The sequence below is a fragment of the Cyprinus carpio genome, unplaced genomic scaffold (assembly GCF_018340385.1).
Source record: "Cyprinus carpio isolate SPL01 unplaced genomic scaffold, ASM1834038v1 S000006747, whole genome shotgun sequence".
Taxonomy (NCBI): domain Eukaryota; kingdom Metazoa; phylum Chordata; class Actinopteri; order Cypriniformes; family Cyprinidae; genus Cyprinus; species Cyprinus carpio.
This window is the reverse complement of record NW_024879346.1, coordinates 674,529-694,114: the sequence shown is the minus strand read 5'-3', so window position 1 is coordinate 694,114 and position 19,586 is coordinate 674,529. Positions and strand designations below refer to the sequence as shown.

Genomic DNA, 19,586 nt, shown 5'->3' with positions numbered 1-19,586 from the left:
TTATAGTATTTAATTTAATCCTTGCAAAACAGTCTATACAACCTATCCAATTATGTTTTTTGAGTACAAATGGTAACACCAATATATAATAACATATGTATATTTTTTTCTTATAACTGAAATCAGTACCTTGGTTGAATATTTAGATTACATAATACATTAACACGATTACCAGTAAATTATATTTCCCCACCAGGCGATGACCAACAATGTAATTATTTTACAAAACAAACAAATACAATAAAATTCTCTGTAATTTCACCCAAATATTGGCCTAGTCAGATATCCGAAAAAAAGAAAGCAAAAATGACTAAAGCCATACCTGGGTTTTTAAACCCCACTAAACTGTGAAACATTATATTGAACCTAATTTTCACACGTTTTACATTTTTTATTAAACAATCGTACTATATATATCATGCAAGCTCCAATTATGAATTTACCTATTACATGCAAATTATTATTAAAAATAAGTATTATATTATCTGTATATTCACCAAATATTGAATTGATCAGATACCAGTAAAAAAAAAAAAAAAAAAAAAACTTACAGTGCTTGACTCCTGTTAAAAATAAAATAAAATAAATAACTAGTGCCGCCTTTTTAGGTTTCAAATTCATTATTACTATAACCGGCTCTGGAACTAAGAGAGCTTGCTGAGAATGTGTGGTATTACATGCACCATTTGTGTGGTGTAGTTTTTTTGATCAGAGCAGTTTTTTTTTTGTGTGAAGTGTGTGAACACATAGAAGAAGATCAGTAATTGCCTTGTTCAGAGTAGTCGACCCCGTGGGGCCACCCCAGTGCTCTAAGTCCAGTACATATGCAAACACTCTGTTTGTCGCTTTTCCTCTCCAGTGTGGCTCCGTGGGAGACTCCCAGGTCACAACCCCTGCCCCAGTAACCCCCGGGGCAGGGCAATCAAAACTGGACTTTACAGGCCCACCCCGGCCATAACAGCGCTCCCTCCAATAATCTAAAATGCACCTAATGCAATAGCAGTGTGTGTGCGTCTGTGAGCGGAGTGTGGATGAGGGCACACCGAGTTCAGCTGTCAAAAACGCCATCCTGCTAATCTTTTGTATGGGCCTGCTCTCGATCCGAGGAGGGTGTTTTGTGTGTTATGGTGTGTTTCGCTCGTGTCATGTCAAAAGGGTTGTAAAGGGCACACAGGGGTTGTGTCGGGGTCCCATCTGAGGGGTACCTAGATCCTTCACTTTTTACAAACACTACTAAAACGAACACACTAAACCGCACCATTCATTTTCTGTCAGATCATTAAACCTACCGAAGATCACCCACAGCCTCCACCAAGTAACAACGCGGTGCGAATGAAATGTGTCTCTTGACTGCAACGCAAAAACGTCTCTCTCTTGTGAGACTGGCCGGAAGCTACTGTTTGAAACCAGTAGCTTCTCAAGCTGCACACTGTTTATAATTTACCTGTAGTTTCAAAGGCACTACAGACAAGCTTACTTTTATACAACCCGCTACCAACAAAAACCCATAAAAAAAGAAAACAAGTACTTTAATTCGAGTACATTTTACATGCAAGTACCGTTCTCTAGTCTTGTCTGTACCTTTTCTACTTTTAAAATCCACATGGTTAATGAATTCAGTGTTTCTTGCTCTTATGCTTTCCCTTTGTACTTTATTCGTAAAATGTATTTTTGTCTGAAGTGAAAATTGTTTTCAAAATAATCTTATCCTACACCATTTTTATTCAGTGTACAGTATATAAAAACAATGCAATAATGGTTAATTGGTCACAGAACGTATATTTTATTGGCACACAACAGAGAAGTGTTTGTACAGCTTAAGTTAGGTGGCACGTACATATAAAACACAACAGACAAAAAACAAAAACTTCATTACCCTAAAAAACAAACAAAATCACAACTTTATTTACCTGACAAACATACGAAAAGAAGACTAAAATCTGGGATTGTTTTTGATAATCTTGATTCATCAACTTAAGCCCCTTGAACAAACCTGATCTCAATAGATTCACTTATGGCTAGAGTCATATGAATATACTTTGTACGGTTCTCTTTCATATTTTTTTTTCCTGTTGATCTGCTTCTTGCCCTTACCGAAGGTTAGGTTTAGGAGGTTGACCTTCCTGCTTGGTTTTTCTACAAACAACAAATTGACTTCATAATACGAAATGCTTCCCTGCGTAACTATACGTCCGTTTAATTCTTCTCATGACGTCATGTGCTAGATCCTTTTAAGAGCACACAGTGATTACTGAGTTATTCTTTAAAAACCTGTGATGATGCTTTACTCGCATTACATATAACTTGTGTTGGAAAACATCATGAAAACATTAAAGGAAATGTTAACGGAAGGTTTTTGGTGAAACTTTCAATTTCAAACAGGCTACCCTATTAGTTTAGCTAGTTGCTGTATTTGTTAGCATGACTCTTTTTAGGTTTGGCTTTCGTTCTGGGTAGACATTGGCATACGGGCCTCTATCCCTACATACAAACCCAGCTCTCTGATTGTTTATGTTTTTATGGTGAGCGTGGTCCGGTCGGGTCGTTTCGACGCTACAGGGGTTGATGACCGGGTGTCTTTGGAAGGCAAAGAGGGAGCAGCTCCGGGTGTCCACCCTCCGCACTCACATTTGCAACGCGAATGAGCTTTGCCCTCTGACAGCAGCAGCTGAGCCTCACCGTCCGCAGCACAGTCCAGCCAGCCTTGACATTGGCCATGGTCCCCGGTCCTGTTGTGTTTCCGTGCCCCTCCGCACATCAACGCACTACGGGAGAAAGCAGAACGCGGAAGTTGGGCCACCCTCTGGGACTCTCCACGGGCCGCCGGAGACTTGGGCTCAGAGGGATTTGTGTAGTGCATGCTGGGGGCTCGTACCACACCTGCGTGGGAGGGGATGTAGTGTGTTTTTGGTACGTGTCTGGAAGAGTCGTATGTGTAACAGACCCATTTATGTATTCATGCTGTCCTGATGGGGGTTTGCTGGATAATGGATAGGGTTTAAGGGTGCACAATCTCTCGCCTGTGTTTGGCTTTTGTGTAACCGATGACCACAGGAACCAGACTTGTGGTCTGATTGTCAGCCAACACAGTGGGAGTTGTGTGTTGTTCAGTGTTATATACAAAAAACACAATATAAATCATATATATATCAGTTATTAAAAAATATATATACAGTATTATATATATATATATTAATATATAGTGATATATATATATATGTATATATATATATTATATATATTATATATATAATATAATAATTTATTATGTGATTAATAAATGTATTTTGTATATAAGCAGTTTCTTTCTCCCGAGGTAGCTGATACAGTTTTTTCAGTAGCTGATGTTATGTCAGGAGAGTTGATAAGAATTTAAAATTTAATAAAGAAATATACGAAAAAAAATTCAAAATACACCTCGACCATAAATAAATTCTTATAATTAAACTATTTATCCTCAAAATTCACCAAAAAAAAAAAAAAACCACTACTGTTTAGTATTGTGTTTTAATTAAAAAATCGAGAAAGAAAATGAAGCAGCACAACTGTTTTCAGCATTGATAATAATCAGAAATGTTTTCTTTCTTGATGCAGCAAATCAGTCATATTATACTGAAATTCTGAAGGATCATGTGACACTGAAGACGTGAAGAAAATTCCAGCCAGCATTGATCACAGGAATAAATTATGATTTCCTAAATATTAATTACAATTAGGAAAACAGATATTTTTAAATTGTAATAAAATTCTCTTAGTTTTTTTTTTTTCTTTCCTTTCTCACCTGTTTTTTGTTGATGAAATTAAGTGCAGCCTTGGTGTTGGCATAACTTTTGAAAAGCTAGTGTTTAATTTTAAGTTTATTTTCATTAATTGATATTTAATTATATTTTTTAAAAACTAACGTTTGTTTTTGGTTTTTGGTCAAAAATGAACAAATATTAATAAATGTAAATGGCTTTTTAACTGGTCAAAATAAAATATTGATCTAACAATACGTTTTCTAAAATAGGTTTTAGGTTCCACTTTTTAAAAAATGCAAGTTTGCAGTTTATAAAACTGCAGTTTTTTGTTTATACATTTTCTTTAAAATACAAAAAAACTGATTTAGGAGAGCATCTTCAAGCACAAAAATGCAAAGCGTTTTAGATGCACACATCTTGTCACACATGTGGTTAGTTTTAACAAGCCAATGATCCTTTAAATTTCTGAATGCAAAAAACAGAACATAGTAAGACAAAGGAAGTTTATTAGAAGAAAAGCATATTTTTAAAATCAGACATAGACGTTGGAATTTATAAATAAAATCTGGTGTGTGGTTTGCACCACAGTCGTGGCAGAAACACAAGACTCTATCTAAAAAAGCGGTTGTCCGCTGTGTTTGTTGATGCCTTTTACCAGGAATGTAAAACGGTTTGTCCCGCATAACACACCAGCGTCTGGCCTCCCTTCCGCTGCCTTTTTTTTTTTTTGTTTTTGTTGTAAAAAATGGTGCATTGGTGCTTCGGGGCCGCAAAAGAGACAGCCCGAGCAGACAGAGCAGACCGCAACGAGAATCAGATCAGAGAACGTGATGTTGATCAGACTGTGGTGTCTCACCACCCTTCCCCTCTCATTAGGCATGCATGCACTGGTTCCTGCTCTCAGACAGCAGCTCCTCCTACCCCCTGATCTCAGGTTGAAAGGTCAGAGGTCCTGCCATAAACCCTTAGCTTCTCGTTCATGTGCTCGTCCTTGTGGAGTGCCGGCTGCCTATTTACATACAAACAATCTGTTCCTGCATTGGCAATTACTAGAGAGGACCGTCAAAACATTAAAATCATTATTTTAGCAAATATGAATATTTTAGGTTTATATTTCACCGCAACATTGATGTTGGATTTTGTGTGATTTTTCTGTGTTGTGAGATATTTCACAATGCCAATTGTTTACACAAATATGTAAAATGTAATAAAAATCCAGGCATCTTTTCCACATTTGTTCTTTTACTTTTTTTTTACAAAATGGTCTTTTGTAATATGCACTAATATACGATACACAAAATTTTGAGTGATGCACAAATCATTGAATCAACACGTATTAACTAATTTGAACTTTAGTGTTTTTACTAACATTTTTATCCATTTCAATCATGTACTATTCCCAATTGTACACAAAACCATTGAATAATGTTGTAGTATTACGATATATTATTTAGAGTTTCTTATATAACATAGCAACATTAAACCCGCATCGCAGGAAGTTTGTTATTGTGTTGCTGGTGGCTGAATTGGTGTAGAGTGTGGTCCCCCCTGACCCTCATTTGAAAGTCTGTCGGGATCTGATTATGTCGGTCACCCCTTTCTGCACCTGACCCCCAAACGGAGAGAATGGGGGCACTATTTTATTTAATTATTATTGTCACGAGTTGGCCTGTCTGGAAAAATTACCTCACTGAAATTGCCCCGGCATTTGTATATCTAACTATATACATTTTATTTAAACATTTTTTTTTGAGGGGTAAGAATCAGATTTTGAAAGTAAAAAACATTACAAGCACCTCAACCACAATAAGACTGTTAGACATATGATGCTGCCTGTGTTACTGTATAATAGATGTTGTGTCTTATTGCTTATGAAAAATATAAAGTGTTTTTCGCTGACGGTAAACTTAGGTTAATAGTTGGAACCCGAGGTGTGCAGTGTATATGGGATATTGTGATATAGATCATAGTTATTACTACATACGGTGATGATTCTTAGCTGAATGCTGTATTGGACCAATCAGTTTTCAGGACAAGAACTGTCCATTCTGTGATCAAGAAGGACATTTCTAGCATGTTTTATTCTGTCATACTTTTATTGTTTCCAGTTCTTTTTGGTCTCGTTCGTCAACCACTCATTCCTCTCCGCGTGTACGGCAGTGTCAGATGCGTAGGAGATGATGCACTGGAAGTAGTGTGATCCTTAGGGAGCGCGTGGAGGCCGAGGGGTTGTTTGTGTGTTAATGTAGTGAGTCAGTGTTCAGATAGGATGGGCTCTTACCTTCACATCTCGTATTACAGCAGTCAGTGAAGTCACATGCTGAACCCTGTCATAATCATCATGTTGTTGACTTGATGTTCGCAGTTATTCTCCGAGTCTCCCAGCGCTATGTTTAGAAGATGTTCTCCTGCCAGGACTAAAGCTATCAAGGCTTAGCGTTCTTTCTTTACTTTTCCAAAGAGATAATGGAAATTATCACAGAGGGATACCATAGACTTTGTCTGGGGTTTGGCAGCGTGACACATGCATATTTGAGAGCTATTTGCACCATGACACTTGTTTCGGTTGTAAGAGCCAAAGAGCCATTTGCTCTCTAATCATTTATGTTGTTCAGTTCATGCACGGCAGAAAACAAAATGGAGGGAAAAGAATTTTTTTAAAATGAGGGGGGAACTATGGAAATGTAATCTTTGATCCAAAACGAGTTTTGGCTCCCAACTGATGCCAGTGCAGTTCAAAATACACAGACAGCTTAAACATCACAGTATTTACATTTTTGTGTTGCTTTATGTTGCCCTCTCTGCTGCATGGTAACCCATTAGTCTATAGCTTACTTAATACATTTCCTGGTGTGGTGCATGTCAGTGCCATGATAATGGAAAAACACAAATGCTAATCTTTCACTCTGAAATGTACTTTAATTGTTGTTTGACGTCATAGGTTGGTTTTGTAAGCTATTTGTTAATATTCAGCATTTGGGCATTTATAGTTTGGCTACTGTTGTAGGCAGGGCACAATTCAAAAGTTAAAACAGAATTTAATGGCAGTTAATGTTAATGTAATAAAGTTTACAACATGGTCTTGTCCATTCTGGTATGATGCTCAATTTTCACATCCAATCGTTCTCTTTCAAGTTGTTTTGCTTAATTTAAAATACTCAGAAATACACTAAATATGGAAGTACAGTGGTTTTGCCACAGTTTGGATGCATTAGATCCGAAAACCCTGCATTCACAGCGATTTAGGCAACAAGCTGTGTATGACCCTCCATTCGTTTGGTCTTTTTACAATAAGGCTGGTTAGAAATCCTTCAGGATGTGGAGTGAGAGGAGTTGGTCTGAGCCGAGTGTATGTAATATCCAGCATGCCTCAGTGTTGTGAGGTCCCCACAGGCATGCCTGCTCTCGAAGACTTCCCTGTGGATAGAGGCTACCCAGTGAGGAACGCCTCACCATAGAATAAACATTGATGTATGAGGGTGAAAAAGTGATGGTGAGGATGAAAGCTATATATAAAGCATGATCTTCACATGTTAGTTTATACATGTGTACAAGGAACCAAAAGTTTCCACAGAGGCGGACGATGTTTATGTACACTGTCCAGGCCACATGCTGTTTCCACTGTAGAGTGCTTTTGAAGAGCTCTGTCATGCCGTCAGAACTACGAACGAAGTGAACACATCATGTGTACCAAAAAACCCGAAAACTATTGATGAAGAACTAAACCCTCTGGTCTGGGTTCCTGTTTCAAGGGGATATGACTCAATCGCTGGGCGCGACAGTAGTGAGAGGTGGAGGAGGGCAGAGAAGGGGGTGTCAAAAGGAAGAAGAGGAGGAGAGGGGGTGTAAAAACAATATTTGCGGTAAGTAGGTGTCACCGGTGGGATGAGATGAGCTGTAGGTTGGGGGGTGGCAGTAGGGGGACTCTGTAGGCAGGTGGGCGTCTGGGACAAGGCAGAGCTTATCTTGTACAGTCTTACCGGCAGGTTAAATAATTAAAGAAAAGTGGTTGTTATGCATGGGGAGTCTAGACGTGTCTGGCGCCCGTATGGGGCATCTCTTTAATGCGAGCGCTTTATCTCAGATTAGAGCGCGAGGTCAGTGGCCTTGCGCCCTGCTTAGGTGACAGTGCCGCTTTGCGCCAGCGAGGCACAGACAATGAGCTCCTGCCACTGGCACGATTAAATGCACCCTAGTTCTCCATTGCACTTCCTGCTATCTCTCCCACTGTGAAAGGGCCATGCGTTAGATACCTCCGTTCATTTTTACATAACTTTTATAATGATTGAATATGGTGTGCCACAAGTCTTTACGATTTGGACCGTCTTTGTTTTATTGGGTGGCTCTTTAATTGTTCTCTGATCTCTATTTGTTTCCATGAGACTCCGTTTATTCAAGTGTCCTCACTTTCTCTCTTTCTTTTCCTCTGTCCTCCAACATACTCTGTCTCTCTGCGCAGGCCAACCGCGTCTATTGCGTTTTTTCCCATACACCTTGTGGTCTCTGTGAATGGAAAAGAAAATGTCTGTCACAACCAGAAAAGGGGCTGCTCTGGTGAAAGACTTCACAAGCTCACCCTCCCCCTTTCTCCCCAGTTTCCCCAAACAGAAGAAGACGAGAAAAGTCCACAATGCTTAGTTGCCTCTTTCTTTCTTTTTTGTCCTTTCTGGATAAAATAAGTCCCACACAGTTGTAGCCGGCAAATATTACGAAAATATTAATACTTTGGTCTAGCGACCTTCGCTGCAGACATTTCTTTTCTATCATTCTTTTTCTTCCTTGCTTGAGCTTTCTTTCTTTCTTTTCTTTCCTTTCTGTTCTTTCTTTCTTTTGCCCCTTCCACAAGCCTCTCATAACAGTTGATTCATAGCAATGTTGCAGCCCAGGGAATGTTCCAGAAGGGGCATTACTGCCAGCAGTGAGACGTGGTGGAAAGGCAGTCTTCCATATGATTGCGTTTTCTGGGTTGAAACTTGCCGTCTCCATCCCACATGGGCGTTCTGCTGTGCCCTTTCCTTTTGGTCTGGCATCTGATGTGCCCGCCGGGGGGCCGGGACAACTCAGAGTAAACAGGATGGAGGGGGCAACGCGTCCTTCTCAAGTTCCCAGAATGCCTTTGTTGTATGGTGCGCGCAGTGACGTGGGGTGAATGGATGGTTAACTAGATTAAGGCTTGTGCTTGATGAAGCAGTGGTATTATGACTGGATATGTCCATCTCTGTTTCTTCTCCAATTACCAGTACAACCTGAGTCATGAATGCCAACCTGGGTGGCTGCATGTTCAGCTGTAGGTTTGTGCATGGAGTTGTACGTGGGGATGCTTACTTTTAGTGTCGTTTCGTATCCCTGAAAACACAAGCTGGCCCAGACTAAAGAGGAGGCAAGGAAACTTTCAATGTTTTTTCCTCTCGTCCTCGCTGTCTTGCCATGCCGATGAAGTCACTTGGAAATTAGTCGTTCACTGCACACACACTCTTTCCCTTGGAAATTTGTTGTGTAATGTGTGCTTTGGTATGAATTCAAAGCCCATTCTAAGGAGTTTTCCCTCACTGCTGTGAGTTCAACTGTTGGATCTCTCATGACGGGATGATCTCCAAGTACTGTGCCCAACTCCATGAGAATAGTACTGTACCGGGGAGAGACATTTGGAGACGGAGCACAGATGGCTGGCAGTGTGCAGCAGTCCCCATTCTCAAGCCTCTCTCCCCCCTCCTCCTCCTCCACCCGCTCCGTTTCTTTCCTCCCAGATCGTGAGAGCACAGCTGTTTTCCTTTCTGTTATGAAACTGTGGAGAGGAGGAAACAGGAAATGGCTTCATGAAATATAGATCTGGAGGCCAGACTTGGTTTGTCTTTGCAGCTTGTGAGCACAGTATAAAAAGAAGAGTGAGGAGAGAGAGGGGGGGAAAGTTTCGGATAGGCTTATGTAATGCCCTCCTCCATTTCCTCCTCAGCTCAGTAACCAGAATGGCCTCCGCAGAAGAGAGCATTCCCGCAGTTTCTAGCACACCTCTGTGCTGCCAGGGCGTGTTTCAGACCTCAGAGAAGAGGTGGACGACTGCTTGAACAACGCCGCACCCAGTTCACCTAAGCGGCGCCTTTAGAGGCTCTGTGACAGGTGTTAGCACATATCTCCTCTTAGCTAACAACACAATGGAGCAGCATACGTAGCAGTAAGAGGATTGAGCTGTCTGATCTCAGAGAGTCCGCATAAGGCTAACCTCGAATTAGCCCAGCTGCCTCTCTCCCTCACCGATGTGCAGTTATTGCCACATTATCGCGCAGCCTGTTTTACATTTCTGCCCTGTCGCAAAACAGGCTGACGACGGTTTTTGTTGTGTCTGCTCTCTCTGGGGTTTGTGTCTGTAATCATAATACATTAACAGATCTCTTCCGGGAATTGCCGTCCACGTCCTGACTTAAATGCTTGAGCCCTCCGATTAGTACACGGAAGGTTAAATAAGGCTTCAAGGAATATGATTTTATATAGGGATTACGAGTTTATGTAACTTGTGCTGTTCTTGTCTAGCGTAGTGATGAAACAGCTGATGACTCGCAATGAAGTCACACCATTGAATTCCAGTTTCATTGGTATCTGAATAGTATCTAATTTAGATAAAACAAATCAAGACCAGACACCACCTGATTACACTCCTACTTTTAATGGATCCTAGTAAGGTTAGGGAGCATATTTAATTTGACAAATTACATCTGTTGAGAGAAGGATGTAGAGTTGGTATAGGTACAGGTGGTGATTGTTTAGCTGGCAAAACATTAAAAAGGTGTCTTTCCAAAAAAAAAAAAAAAAAAAAAAAATTAATGAGGATCAGTTGAGAAAATTAGACAAGACCATACAACCTGTTGAATGGACTGTACACCTGTACCCTCACAGCCTTTTCATTCAAGCCCCCCCTGACTACTAGTGTTTGTGCTATATGCTCCATGGTTATATCATCCTATCGTCAGCCTGTGAGATGGCAGATACACAATATTATTACATGCTAATTTATTTAATTATTTATATAATTAGTTTCATAACCCGGAGAGTGAACCAGCTCCACCAGTGAACCAGAGTAGGGCTAAAAGCAGACACACATTTTTATCTTTTTAGAAAAGTAGCATATCAGTTGTCATGTCATAAAATATTTTTGATATGACTGAATGTGTATTTAACATGATCACAATTTAATCAATACATTATAAGTTACTAATTATAATGCTTACATTTCCTCATTCAAACAGCAGCTACAGAAAATGAGCAAAGAATATTTACATGATCAAAGAACATCATAGCTGACTTCAGTCTAGTTTGAGTTTATGCCATAAACATATGTTATAATCAGTGAAGATATCTATACTGTATGATAAATAAATCTGTTATACTTACATCGCACGTACATCTGTAGTTTGTTGTCTCTGATGAAATAATTCCACGAGAGAGCAGAATTCAGTCAGCGAGCGTGCACTCGACAACAAAAACTCTGGTGTTTCAGTGCATTTCATGCATTCATAAGCTCAACAGAATCATGTGTGATTGGTTATAACACGCAACACTGTAAAAACAGAAAAAAGAAATATGATGGACCAAATAAGGTCTAATATTAATTAGATAGTATTACTAGCCTGATAATAATAATAAAAAATCATTGTGATATCGTCAAAGGGATCAGCCACAGGTGATATCGCTGAATATCGTTCGATACACACTCGATAACAATACTATCGTCTATCAGCACAACCCTACTGACTACAGTCCATTTTTACTGCATTAGATGCCATCATCTCTTGTTTGGGTCAGAACAGGTCATTTTTAAGGAGGACAGAGTGAGAATGCTCTGATAAGATTAGCCTGGCAGCTTAGAGAAAACTGTTACAGTGTGTTAAAGCAGCAGTGGCAGTCCTGGATGAAGGAATGGTGCTAGAGCAGTGCCTGCTATGCTAGGTTGGCTGAGATTACAGCCCTAGTGTCTTGGGGGGTGGAGATGTGTCAGCTACATGTTCACCCCACCCCATCCCCCTCAAGCTACCACCAGTTGTCTGTTTCTTGGAGTTAGTCCAGGCCGTAATCTGGTTAGGGCCGTTTTATCTCCTGTGCTGGGTTAACTCCTGGGATGTGTCTGGTCTCTGGTCCTCTCCTCTCCAAGCCCTTAACAGATGGGGCCTTTGTCTTGCAAGCACTCCTCTCCAGTGGAGCCGTGGCAAAGAGCCAGTGCCATCGCAGTTTATATAACCAGTGTCACTACATGGCCCAACTGCATCCCGGGTACGGGCCTTGTTCTGTAAAGAGAAAGTGCCATGATGGAAAGGTCAGAAACTAAAGTTTGAGATGGTTCACCTAAAGAAAACTACTAGCTTGACAAAACTGGTTTTCAGTAGAGATGAGTCAGGATGGTTGACTAGGTATTGAGGTTGACTGATTAACTCAGCGGTTTCTCAATTCCAGTCCTCGTGCCCCCCCCCCAGCTCTGCATATTTTGTATGTCTCTCTTTGTTAACACACCTGATTCAGATAATTAGGCTCGTTAGAATTGAGCTCCGTGCATGAACTGTGTTTCCCATTGACATGGTCCATACACAGTGTTCATTGCTCCCTACTCCCTGAGCAGGGGATATCTGTTGAAGGTTACGTCACTTTGAAATATTCATTCACGAATTTGCACTGCACAACATATTCACACATGGACAAATGTGACATCATATACATCTGTAAATAAATACCAATTTAAATTCACGTCTCGCACACTTCAATGCACTTTGAAATGGAACATAATATGTTCGCCTTGAACTGGAATCGTGGTGGAATATCCTGTGATGTCCACTTTGCAGGGCACTATGTTCGAATAGAACAAACGTCTGAAGCAATAAGAGAAACATACAAAATGTGCAGAGCAGGGAGGAGTGAGGACTGGAATTGAGAACCGCTGGATTAACTTTACTAAAAGTCGCAATGAGGAACTACTAGAAGTAGTGACAGATCTTTTCTTCTATATTGTGATGTTTATCTGAGTGTTAAGGATTATCAAAAAAGAAAAACAATGCAGAGCGAGGACTTGGTTTAATGCATTGGATGGTGAATGGATTGAGAGAGGTGGACGTTGCACTCAAAAGTGGAGGCAGATAAGCATGCAGGGGCAGGATCAAGTGGACTGAATGATGGGAGAAGTCCAGCATACATTACCAGAGAGATGTTTTCACCAGAAGATCCCGTTATGAAATTTTAGTGAAACTCTATGAGTTCAATTTAAAAAAAAATGTATAAATAAAATGAAGTGTTCAAAATAAGATATATAACATGCATTTGGACTTTAAAGAGGATGAATTTAAATTTGTAGCTTCTGGGAAAAGCACCCATTTCATTCAGATCTTTTTTCCAAGTCCACTGTGTGTTGCTGATGTCATAGCCGTATGTTTGACAATGATTACCCTTAACATCAGTGTAGATTGTGTTAGACAGCTGACGGTGTTTACTTCAGTGTCGCAGCTTTGCAGCAGTTTTTCCATTGTCTCATAATAAACCTTCACGTGTCAGATGGAATTGTCTGGGTTACTCAGTCAGTGGGGCAGCAGGGATAAAAAGATTTCTCTGAATGTATGTTTGGCATATTTCTACATGGTTTTCATGTGACTGGAGAACAAGTATGTTTTGACTGGGCCCATCTGTGTTCAAGGGTTGAACGAGAGGTCTACCCTGTTTGGAACAACATGTCTGATCATTTTTCCACAATTGCTAGAGAAGAATCACTAAAACAATGCTGAGTAGAACATAAAAAAAATGAATTCCTTCTTTTGACTGAGTGAGGTCTACCCATAATCAGTTTATGAAATCAGAGCTGTGGCCTAGCAGACGTATTGAGCTGTGCTCACATTAATAATAAAAAATGACCCCCAAACTCTCTTATTTCTCTTTTGTCTCCATTCTTTGACTTGATGTAGGTCAGAAACGCGATTTGAAATGTCATGTTATCACATTTTTGTGGATTAGTCTTGATTTTGTTCTGTCAATCTCAATACTCCCCGCTGTGTTTCACGTTACTGCCCCCTGGTGGTAAGAAACTAAGAACATGATGTGCTTGCCATATCATTACTTGTATTCATAAGCAACTGTCTAGCTTTACACCTCCTCTCTGATGTTCCTGAAAGCTCATAAATCATTAACAGCAATCTCTATTTTTAATAAATGTAACCCCTAAAAGTGAATGCTTAATACTTGTACTGTTTATGCTGCAAACATGAATGATATCTGGTCAAACTATGTGCATTTTTTGAGGTTAGATGTGGTATTCATCTTTTTAAGCAATCAAGCTTATGATTTTCAGCTGGCGGATAATAAAACATGCAATAAAGAAACCCTTACAGTGAGTTTTGCATAGGGAAAATAGATTGAAAATATAAAAATGCTGTAAGTTCTGCAGCTCTGCGAATGTGTGAAATATGCTAATGATTTTCTCTCTGTTTTCTTGTCTTGCAGCTGAACTGGAGTTTGTTCAGATAATAATCATAATTGTGGTGATGACTGTAATGGTAGTTGTAATCATCTGTTTTGCTGAATCACTATCGGCTATCGGCCTGGGCCTTCCTCACACGCCACAGCCAGGCCCGTCAACGAGAGGAGGGCATGCAGCCGGTAAGAGTGTGTGTGTGTGTGTGTGTGTTTGATTCTCCAGTCACCATGTGTGTCCTGTCTGTGTGCACTCTGAGTGGGTGTAGAGTTCCTGTTCTTTTGTTTGATCACCATGTGTGTGACTTTGTGACCGTGTTCATATGGGCCAGCTTCAGGGTCATTGTGTTGGTACACCTGCACAAATGCATTATGTAGCTAGTCACTAGGGATGGGTCAGGATGGTCCACTGGCTCCTTTAGTGAGGTTGACTTGTGCCTTTAATGTTTTTTATAATGCATTATAATCCAGGGATCTCTGTTTTGTGTGTGTGGACTATGATAATGTTGTGCTATAAAAGGTTAGAGTTATCCATATTTCATTAAGAAACATGTCTGATAGTGGGCTTGACGCTAAACCAACCTATTCACACAGAAGTCTAACTAGTCATTTAGGTAACCCACAGACTAGTTGATTTTGGAAATATGTAGTTCTTATATCCCTGGTTATTCTTTATGTTGATTTACGTCCTGTAGTTGAGAGCGAGACATGCTCGTCTAGACTGCAGTCCATTTCACCTCCCAGAACGAGAGAGAGAGAGAGAGTCATAAAAAGATATGAAGGAGATGAAGATGTGATTTAGGAACAGATGCAGAGCATGAAAGGAACCAAGCAAGCTCTTAAATTCAGAAACAAGCTCATAAATTTAGAGAATAGCGCAGTTTCTACAGCTGTACAAGACTAACCAGCGGTGTTGAATTAATAATGCATGATATTAATGCATTCTCATATTTACTGCATGCGCATTTAGATAAACTTTTCGGATGCCTGAAGCGAATTTGTATTTTTCTACCCAAATATTCACAACTCTAATGCATGAGATGAAGTTGATTTATGTCTTGTTCTTAATGCATGACTCACATTGGCCTTTCTTTTCTGTATCATAGGACGCCTGTGCATGGCCAACAGATAGTTTGGTGACGCAACAAGGAGCCACTGAGGTTAGTTAACTGACATGACCTATTATTCAACTTTTCTGTGAATTATTCAATTCTTGTCTATGGCTGGGCAACATAGTTAAGAGCTAATAGCATGAACACAACAATATTTATTTCACCCTTTCATGGACGATCAATATTTTTAAACATTTATGCTCTGAAATGACCCTATTTACACTAAATAAATACAAATATATCCTTTTTATTATATACAACAATATAACAGTGCAAAGTCATAAAGAGCCATATTTACTTATATGTAATGTTTACTAAATATACACTACTGTTCAAAGGTTATAACTTTTATTCAGCAAGGATGCATAAAACTTTCTATTGAAGTATCCAGGAAACAATGTATTATGGTTTTCACAAAAAATATGAAGCAGCATAGCTGTTTTCGACATTGATAATTATAATCATGTTTCTGGAGCAGCAAATCAGCATTCATACTGATTTCTGAAGGGATCATGTGACACTGAAGACTGGAGTAATGGTGCTGAAAATTAAGCTTTGATCTTTGTAAAAAATCTTTCAGAATATTGTTGTTCTTACTTTTATTTTCAGTCAAATAAATGCAGCCTTAAGGCACATAAGACACTTCTTTCAATACATTAAAAAAACAAACTTTTGAACAATACTGTATATTGATTGATTGTATAATTAACTAATGGTATAAATTAGTTTGGCTGCATGTTTCCATTTTTTATTTAAGTTAATTTTAAGTTAATTTCTAAAGGTATAATGAATGTTTTCTTCTCTGTGTTTCAGGTGATGTATGGGCCACGGAGCGGAGAGCGCTTCAACCCCACCTTCATTTATGCAAAGGGATCGATTCAGCCGCTTCCAGCCCACCTACCCATACCTGCAGCAGGACATCCACTTGCCGCCCACCATCTGCCTGTCAGACGGCGAGGAGCTGCCGCCCTACAAGGGCCCCTGTACCCTGCAGCTCAGAGACCCTGAGCAGCAGCTCGAGCTGAGCCGTGCGTCTGTGCGCGCGCGCCCCCCAACCGACCATTTTTCGACAGCGACCTGATAGACGTTTACACGTGCACGGAGGTGGCCCGCGGCCCCCGAGCAGCAACTCTGGCAAGAGTGCCTCGAACTCGCACGTGGAGGGGCCGCCGCCCACCTATAGCGAGGTGATGGGTCAGACGTACCCAGGCTCCGCCTCCTTCCTGCACCAGCACAGCAATAACACACCACCCTCCAACCCAGAGGACAGCCAGTGGCTCCGCCCAGCCTGGCGCAAGCACAACCCTGTTCGTCAAGGTTAAGGATAGCCGGCGCGACAAACCCGTGTGACTAGGACACACCTGCAGAGGGCAGTAGAGAGCGTGTGCCGTCACCTGTGCTCTCTGGTACTTCCTCCTGGACCTAAAGGGGAGTGGCTTCACTCTTAGTACACTCCCTTGCACAATTTAAATCGAAAATTGAGGAACCAAGCTTACAAAGTTTATTTTTTGGGCCTTTTTTTTTTTTTTTTGCTAGAACTTCGGGGCCTTGTATGGATGTTTTGGGCTCCTCGGCTAAATCTCTTTGTTTGTTTATGCTTTCCTGTATTTAAAGAACACGTGTGTTGGCACAGATTGTTTGCGTGCGAGAGACCACATAGGTCATAGGATTGAGAAATTTTCTATTTGTTTGTGCATTTCCAGGACTCGTGCACAAAAACTGTTCACAACTAATCAAAATCCAAATTGAGTGCCATGAAAAAATCTTAAATCTTGGGGATGTGACTCACAACAACAACAACAATGTCTTTATGTTGCACTTATTCTTTAAAGAGTAGAAACGCCTACCCTTAGTTACTTTTCATACGTCAATCCACATGGTTCCTGGTATTTTTTTTCCCTTCATTTTCACGTTTCGCATTTCTCGTTTTCCTGAAATGGAGATGTAGAACTCTGATCCAGCCTAAAATCTCCACACCTGAACTGCATCATGGCACTTACTTTAAAAAAAGAGGGGGTTTAACAAGCCATTCAGATTCATGATCACTTTTTCCGCGCCGACCAAGTGAGAGATACTGGCATGGATATCTGCAGATGGAAGTCACGACACACACGCCACTTTCATCCTGTCGAGTAGCACTTTAAACTTACGTCACTTCAGCATTGTCATGGGGTCCAAGTGCAAGGGAATCATGGGAACTGTAGTCTTACGCACATCCTGTCTCCTTCAGAATGAGTGTGTCATATCTCAATTTGTTTTCACACTAAAAAAAGCATGCATATTGTTTTATTCCAGTTATCCATACTATACTTTAGTTCACGATCGTATATGGATCTCATATTTTATCTCTCCTGGAATGCCGTTTTATGCCGAGGCAGCACAGGAACACACTTCTATCTGTTATTTGTCATCAGTATTTATTCTTTTATCAGTTCAAACGAAACGTGTACCAATCATAACAAGGTACATCCCCCTTTTTTCTTTTCTTCATTTGAAGTCGTATTCAATCACGTGGCACACATTTGGAATGCTTTCAGACATGCAGATTGTGTTTTTCATCGCCCCTGAGCTTTGTAAACCATCACTCTTTGGCCTTCCCTAGATAGTCCCCATAGAAAACCTATTTTATTAACTAGCTATTTATTCAAGTGACCAGTTTGAGAGAGGACATTTAGTCGAAGTGGGAGGGAACGCCACTCCCCCCCACTAAAATAGGCTTTTATATGATCTTTTTTCCCCTTAAATAGCAAGACTCTCCTATCGCCCATCCGCTTTGACTCTGAAACCTTGGCTTCCCGTCACTCATTCTGACCCGCGCAGTTTGAGTTCGTACTGTATTGCTGCTGCTGCTGCTATGCGCTGCTACCGCTGCTGCTGTTGTCCGTTCGTTATGTAGGCCTATGTCCGCTTCCCTATTACTTTCTATTTGCGTACCAACCGAGACATAGATGTCCATGCTCTGTTTTGGTTTTCTTCGTTAACATTAGCGCATTTCCGCTGTCATAGTCGTGCTAGGAAAACGAACCCAAATGTATTTTTTTTTCCGTTTGCAGCCGAGAGGTTTGCATGTTACAATTTACATGAGCATATTCGGTGCCTAACAGTCAAGTTTAAGCAGACATAGAAACCCACTTGCACTCAAAAGTCCCCACCTTTGTTGTGCCTCACTTCCTATGGTGCTTCTTTCAGTAGTCGGACTCTGTTTATTTGTACGGTGCTGTATATAACTTGAATATATTATTGCACATATCCTACCCAATGGGTAGAAAACCACAAGAAAGCATTGTTAATACTGTAATATAATGTATAGATAATATTAAAAAGAAAACTTTAACATGGTGGCATCAAGTTTTGTGAATGCCTTCAATTGTGCTTTGTCTTTTTTGTAAAACAGAGTAAAGAGAAATGCTACAGTAGGGTCACAGAAATACAAAAAGACTTCTTATATATATATATATATATATATATTTTTTTTTCCTATACAGTAAATGCAAATGTGTTATGTGATGATACAAATATTCTGATTATAAGGCAGTTAGCCTATATAAAGGATAACTAGCTGCTGCTTTTGTAACTTCCAGAGAAAGAATTATAAATGCCAGCGCTTGTCATTTTATTTATTGAAGTTGATTTTGTGACTGCTAGCTGTTGTGTAATAACCACGCAGAATAATAACGTCATTGCAACGAATGGAACGGATTGTCGACTTTTGGGCTCCCACGCGGCCTTTTCTCCGACCGGGGAGAAGGTTTAGTCACGTGGGTTCATATCAAATAGCTCAGGGTGAGGCTTTATCGGTTAACATTCTGTTGTTTTTATGCACATAATTGAGTTGTGTGGTATATAACAGAGCATCAAATGAGGAAAATCCAGCCCATAGCTGATCCTTACTGCATGTTCACGTTGTCATTTTCCTCTGCATAGCAGTGATTCCGAGGCTCCTCTCCAGAAACACGGATCCGCGAGCGCGTGACTGAAGACTTGTGTGGGTGAGTGACTTCAGCGTCCCGTTCCATGGAACTGGAATTTCCCGCCAATCCACATCAACGTTCTCCATTGGCATTGAGCGAGATCACGTCACAGGACTACAATCGTGGACTACAAACTTTCTTTTGTTGTTGTTTTTTACAAGAAGAAACAGTTCAGTGCGCGAGGAACGCTGCTGTCCTTACGCCTTTTTATTTGATTTCTATTGTTCTATTTAATTGTGACGTCAGCGGTTTTCAGTTTGAGGTCTGTTAATTGCAATACTTTTACAGGAAAAAGGTGACTTAAAAACCAAATGAAAAAAATAAAA

The 19,586-nt window shown here is 40.3% G+C and overlaps 1 pseudogene; it reads left to right on the top strand.

Annotated features, from left to right (window-relative positions):
* The first annotated feature begins 13,801 nt into the window (after window positions 1–13,801).
* LOC109103770 lies at window positions 13,802–16,758 on the top strand (annotated as a pseudogene).
* The last annotated feature ends 2,828 nt before the right edge of the window (window positions 16,759–19,586 follow it).